Here is a 5,886-nt window from a genome sequence, read left to right as displayed (position 1 = left end):
CGGCCGCAGATACTCAGCAGCGCCTCAGGGCGTAGATCCCTTACCTTCATTTTCCTTCATTAGGTACTGAACGTGTGAGGTATTTGTTGTCAGTACATGAAATATAATCAATATATCGTTATTAAAATCTAATCTAGGAACGGGGTTATCATATTTATTTGATCCTTCTTTCTTTCTTTCTTTCTTTTTCTGCCATTCCTTCCTTTATTTTGACTTATGTCGCTCTCCCCATCTCCTTTATCATCCTGTCTATCTTCTGACTCCCATTTCTCTTTTATTCTTTTATTTCTTATTCCCCCCTCTTGTCCCTTTTAACTTTCTCGTTTCCCTCTCCACTCCATTTTCCCTTTCCTCTCCCCTCTCCCCTTCCTGTTCCTTTCTTCAGTCCCCTTTCCCCATCTCCATTTACTCTTTCCGTTCCCTTCCCCTTTTCTCTTCCCCTTCCACTCGTTTTACACTTATCCTATTTCCCTCTCTACCCCTCTTTTCCCCTCTCCAGTCCTTTTCCCCTTTCTTGTTCCCCTCTCCCGTCTTTCCCCTTTTCCCCTCTCCACTGTACTTCTTTTCCCCTTTCCACTTCTTTTCCCCTTTCTTGTTCCCCTCTCCCCTCTTCCCTCTTCCCCCCTCTCCCCTCTTTCCCCCTCTCCCTTTCCATTGTGCTTCTTTTCCCCTCTCCAGTCCTTTTACCCTTTCTTGTTCCCCTTTCCCGTCTTTCCCCTTTTCCCCTCTACCCTCTCCACTGTGCTTCTTTTCCCTTACCAGCTCTTTCCCCCTTTCTTGTTCCCCTTTCGCCTCTTCTCCCCTCTCCCCTCTTTCTCCCTCTCCCCTCTTTCCCCCTCTCCCCTCTTTCCCTCTCTCTCCTCTTTCCCCCTCTCTCCTCTCCACTGTGCCTCTTTATATCTCCATTCCACTTTTATCTTAGTTCATCTCTCCGTCCTCTTTCCATGCCAGCCAGAGCCATGGTGGCGTCATCGGCAGCGTGCTGCTCTCGCATTCGCTCAGTTGTGGGTTCAGATCCCGCACTCCTCTCCGATTCCCAACAGCGACTGTTACTGCACAACAGTCCCTAAAGCACATAGGACAAAGGTGACGGCTTCAGCAGCAGCTCCTCAGCACCTCCTGGCGTAAGCGCCTCACTACCACCACCTTTCCATTCCCTTGTTCCTAATTCCACTTGTCAGTTCTCCAAGACTTTTTCGTTCCCCTTCTCCTTTCTTTAAGTCTCTTCCTTGGCTCTCGTTTTCTCCTCCATTTCTCACTTCCTCTTGCAACTTCCCTTGCTTCCTTTCTCCCTCCTCTTCTTCTTCTTCCTTCTCCTTCCCCTCCTCCTTCCCTTCCTTCTGCTTCCCCTCGTCCTCCTCCTTCTACTTCCCTTTCTCCTCCTCCTCTTTTCCCTCTTTCTTCTCCTTACCCTCCTCCTCCTTTTCCTTCCCCTCCTTCTCTTCTTTCTCCTCCTTTCCCTCCTCCTTCTCCTCATTCTCCTTCCCCTCCTCCTCCTCCTCCTTCTCTTCTCCCCTCATCCTCCTCATCTTCCTATACCTTTCTTTCCCTTCCTTTTCAATTCTTTTCCATTCCTCTTTATTCTTACTTACACTCCTATACCCTCACCTTTCCCTTTCTCTCTCCTCCTCTCCTCGTCGCCTCCCCCACCCCCTCCTCCCTCTTCCCTCGGCTGAGGAAACCGGCAAAGTTAGTACGAAGTTATCATCATTGAGGAAATTGAGTCGTATAAGCCAATGACATCGGATTAAAAACTGAAGAGGGAGACTGCAAGAAGAAGGAGGGGGAGGAGGAGGGAGGTAGTGGGATGAAAAAGGAGAGGAGGAGGAGGGGATGTGGAAAGGGAGGTGGAAAGGAGGAAGAAGGGAGGTGGAAGGGGAGGAGGGGAGGAGGAGGAGGAGGAGGAGGAGGAGGAGGAGGAGGAGGAGGAGGAGGAGGTGAAGGGAGGAGAAGCAAGAAGAAGGGGGAGGAGGAGGGAGGTAGTGGGATGAAAAAGGAGAGGAGGAGGAGGAGGGGATGTGGAAAGGGAGGTGGAAAGGAGGAGGAAGGGAGGTGGAAAGGCAGGAGGAGGAGGGGAGAGAAGCAAGAAGGAGTGGGAGGAGGAGGAAGGCCATAGTGGGAGGAAAAAAGGAGAGGAGGAGGAGGAGGGGCTGTGGAAAGGGATGTGGAAAGGGAGGTGGAAGGTAGGAGGAAGAAAGGTGGAAGGGGAGGAGAAGGGGAGGGGTAGAAGCAAGAAGGAGTGGGAGGAGGAGGAGGAAGCCAAGAGTGGGAGGAAAAAGGAGAAGAGAAGGAGAGAAGTCTGAGAGGAAGGAGGAAAGGAGGAGGGGGAGAAGAGAAAGAAGGGAGATGAAGAAAAGGAAGACAAGGAGTAGAAAGAGGAGGAGCAGGAAGAAGAAAAGGGGATAGAAAAACGCGGAGGAAGAGTGGAGAAGAAAGACAAAGAGCAAGACGAGGAAGAGCAAGACGAAGAAGAGGAGGAGAACAAGGACAAGAAAGAAAAGGAGATGGAGGAAGAAGAGGATATGGTTGTGGGAAAGGAAAAGGGAAAGGAAAAAGGAGGAGGAGGAGAAGGAGAAGGAGGAGGAAGAAGAAGAGAGAGAAGAGGGAGAAGAGGGAGAAGAGGGAGAATAGGGAGAAGAGAAAGAAGAGGAGGAAGAGGAGGAGAAAGAAAAGGAGCAGGAGGGGAGGAGGAAGAGGAGGATGAGGAGGAGGGGAGGAGTAAGAAGAAGAGGAAGAGGAGGAGGAAGAGAAAGATTGGATGAGGAGGAGGAAGAAAAGGAGCAGGAGGGGGAGGAGCAAGAGGAGAAGGATAAGGAAAAGAAAGAGGAGAAGGAGGAGGAGGCGGTGGAGGAGGAAGAGGAGGAGGAGGATGAGGGGAGGAGGAAGAAGAAGAGGAAATGAGGGAAGAGGAGAGAAAGGGGATGGGGAGGGAGGAGGAAGAAAAGGAGCAGGAGGGGGAGGAGGAAGAGGAGAAGGATAAGGAAAAGAAAGAGGAGAAGGAGGAGGAGGCGGTGGAGGAGGAGGAAGGGAGGAAGATGAGGAGGAAGAGAGAGAAAAGAAGGAAAAGGAGGAAGAGAAGGAGGAAGACATCGAGGAAGAGCAATAGAATGAAGACGAGGGGAGTGGGAAGAGGAGGAGAAACCATGAACTATCCAATTCTATGGACCAAGGTACCGTATATAACTTTCCTTTTCGAAATGTAAACAAACAAAGCCAACGAAAGCAAATGAGTTCCACAGGGCATGTGAAGGGGGGCAAGTATAAATGGGTAAAAGTTAAAAAACAAACAAAAAAAAAAGCGAAAGAAAGTTCTAGGTAAGGAGAATAAGGAATACCATGGAAAATAGGAACTTCAAATATTAGTTAGAGAACGAAGAAGATTTAATGGAAACGTTAATATATAATCCAAGTTTTTTTTTCAATGTGTTTACATAGGTACTTGTATATTAATGGTGTGTGTGTGTGTGTGTGTGTGTGTGTGTGTGTGTGTGTGTGTGTGTGTGTGTGTGTGTGTGTGTGTGTGTGTGTGTGTGTGTGTGTGTGTGTGTATGTGTGTGTGTGTGTGTGTGTGTGTATTCACTTGGTCTTTGGTCTTTGGATCACGTGTTGGACTCGTGATCGTCAGCTATTTCCCTCCTGGAAGAGAGCTCAGAGCTCGTAGGTCCGATCTATGGGTAATGCTATGACCTTGCACACACACACACCCCCAACTCCCCGCCCACGAGGAGTTGGAGTAACACCCCTCAGCGCTGCGATAATGATTTTCTTTGAGCCCCGGGCGAGGATCGAACCCGGACCTCCGTACTAGTGGCCGGCCAGAGCTCTAACCACAGCGCCATGTAGAGGTGGGTGTGTGTGTGTGTTGTGTGTGTGTGTGTATGTGTGTGTGGTGTGTGTGTGTGTGTGTGTGTGAGTGTGTGTGTGTGTGTTTGTATGTATGTCTGTGTTTGTGTGTATGTCTGTGTTTGTGCGTGTGTTCTGTGATCTCTGTGTTTGTGTGTATCTCTGTTTGTGTATTATGCCTGTGTTGGGTTGTTGTTGTTGTTGTTGTCGTTCCCTAGACTGTCTGTCCGAGCAGCGTCCCGTCTCCCCAAGGAAGGCCACAGCCGAGACTGGGTTTTCCCCACAAATCCTTTTAGAGTGTGTATGTTGTGTTGTTTTGCGTGCATGATTGTGTATAATGCAGTCTTCCATTATGTGTTGTATGGTATGGGGTGAAGTGTTACATCCTGTGGCAGCTGTTGCACAACACGGTTCGGTCCAGCCTTCCTCTGGGTTAACAAAAGCTAGAAAGTGCTGGGTGGTGACCGCATCGCAGTCTGGCCAAGTGGACTCTGTCGCTTACGTGGGAGAGAGGATTCAGAGGGTGGATATCAGGGGGTCTGGCATGCAGCAGTGTGTTGTCTTTCAGTGTGTTAATGGAGCGGTGAGTGATATGATTATGAATATGTTTCCGGAGTGCTGGTATTGGTGGTTGTGGAGGAGAAAGAGAAGAGAGTATCGCTTTGTGTAATAAAGGTCTTTGGGTGTAGTTTTAATGTTTCATTGGTGTGTGTTGGGGTGTTCTGCTATGTAGTGTAACGGGGATGTGATGTGTGTGTGATGTGTGTGGCCTGTGCAGCAAGTGTTTGTGTGCCTCTCATTGTCGAGGTGTTCCTTGACTTTAGAGGTCACTTTTGTTTTTTCATGGTGTAAATGGTCTGTAGGTGATGTATTTAGGTGCAGGCCTGTAATTTGTTTTTAGGGCTTTGTTTTGTATGATTTGAAGGGTGTTGTGGTGTTGTCCTCACTGAGATTAGGAGCCCATGGCAGGACTCGAATAATTCATCACTGAGCGTATACATTGTTTGTATATTGTTATATTAGTTTCTAAGTGTTTGTCCAAATGTTGTTCCAGTGATTGACTTAAGTGCGTTAAAAAGTCTAGGTGTTGCATTTGTTTTTTATGTTTGTGGAGGGTGTTGTTTGAAAGACTTGGATGTTTCGTATGTTACTACCAAGAATTTTCGGTGTGTTTGTGTGTGGTATTAGAGTGTTGTTGATGTAGAGATTGAGGTTATTGTATTTGTGTTTTTTGTACAAGTTGGTGAGAAGTGTTGCTGTAGATTTGGTTTATGGAGCTATTTTGAGTCTGTTTGTGATGAACTATGTGTTGAGTGTGTCAAAGGTAAGGCTGGATTATTTCTGCAGCTTTGTCTGTGTTACGAGTGTGTGCATGTGATTGTTATATGGTCGTCTGCGTAAGAAGAGATTTGTATTTCTGAGGTGTCTGGCGTGGGTAAGTTCAATAAGCATGTATAGTTTAAATAATGTGGGGGATAGAACTGAAGCCCTGCGGTACTATCCGTTCTTAATGTTTCTGATGTGTGTGTGTATTTACCTAGTTGTATCTTACGGGAAGGGGAGCTATGATCGTAGGGCCCCGTCTTTGCATCTGGCGGTGTCTAGTTTGCTCTTAAATTCGTGTATAGTTTCTGCAGACACTATTATTTTGTCCAGACATACACACACATGCTCCATGCTTTTACATGTGTTTGTCTGTGTGTGTGTATGTTTGTGTGTGTATGTCTGTGTATATCTGTCTGTGCGTTTGTCTGTTTGTTCGTTTGTGTGTGTTTATGTGTTTTTATATTTGTGTGTGTGTTCGTGTGTGTGCTTCTGTATGTGTCATTGTGTTTGTGCATTTGTGTGTATTCCTACGTGTTTGTCTGTTTGTGTGTGTTTGTATATATGTTTCGATAGTAACACTATAAAGATACCAGTGCCCAACTCTACAGACCTTCGACATTTAATACTGCATCAGCCTTATGCTTATCAAACCACTTAGTCAGGTGACGCTTTGGTTGTGAGACTCTTGCGACATTAGCATGTCCTGCTTGAGCGTGA

This window comes from Oratosquilla oratoria, chromosome 27, assembly GCF_046742065.1.
Source record: "Oratosquilla oratoria isolate Oo_2021 chromosome 27, ASM4674206v1, whole genome shotgun sequence".
In the NCBI taxonomy this organism is placed as follows: Eukaryota; Metazoa; Arthropoda; class Malacostraca; order Stomatopoda; family Squillidae; genus Oratosquilla; species Oratosquilla oratoria.
Note: the sequence above shows the minus strand (reverse complement) of the source record.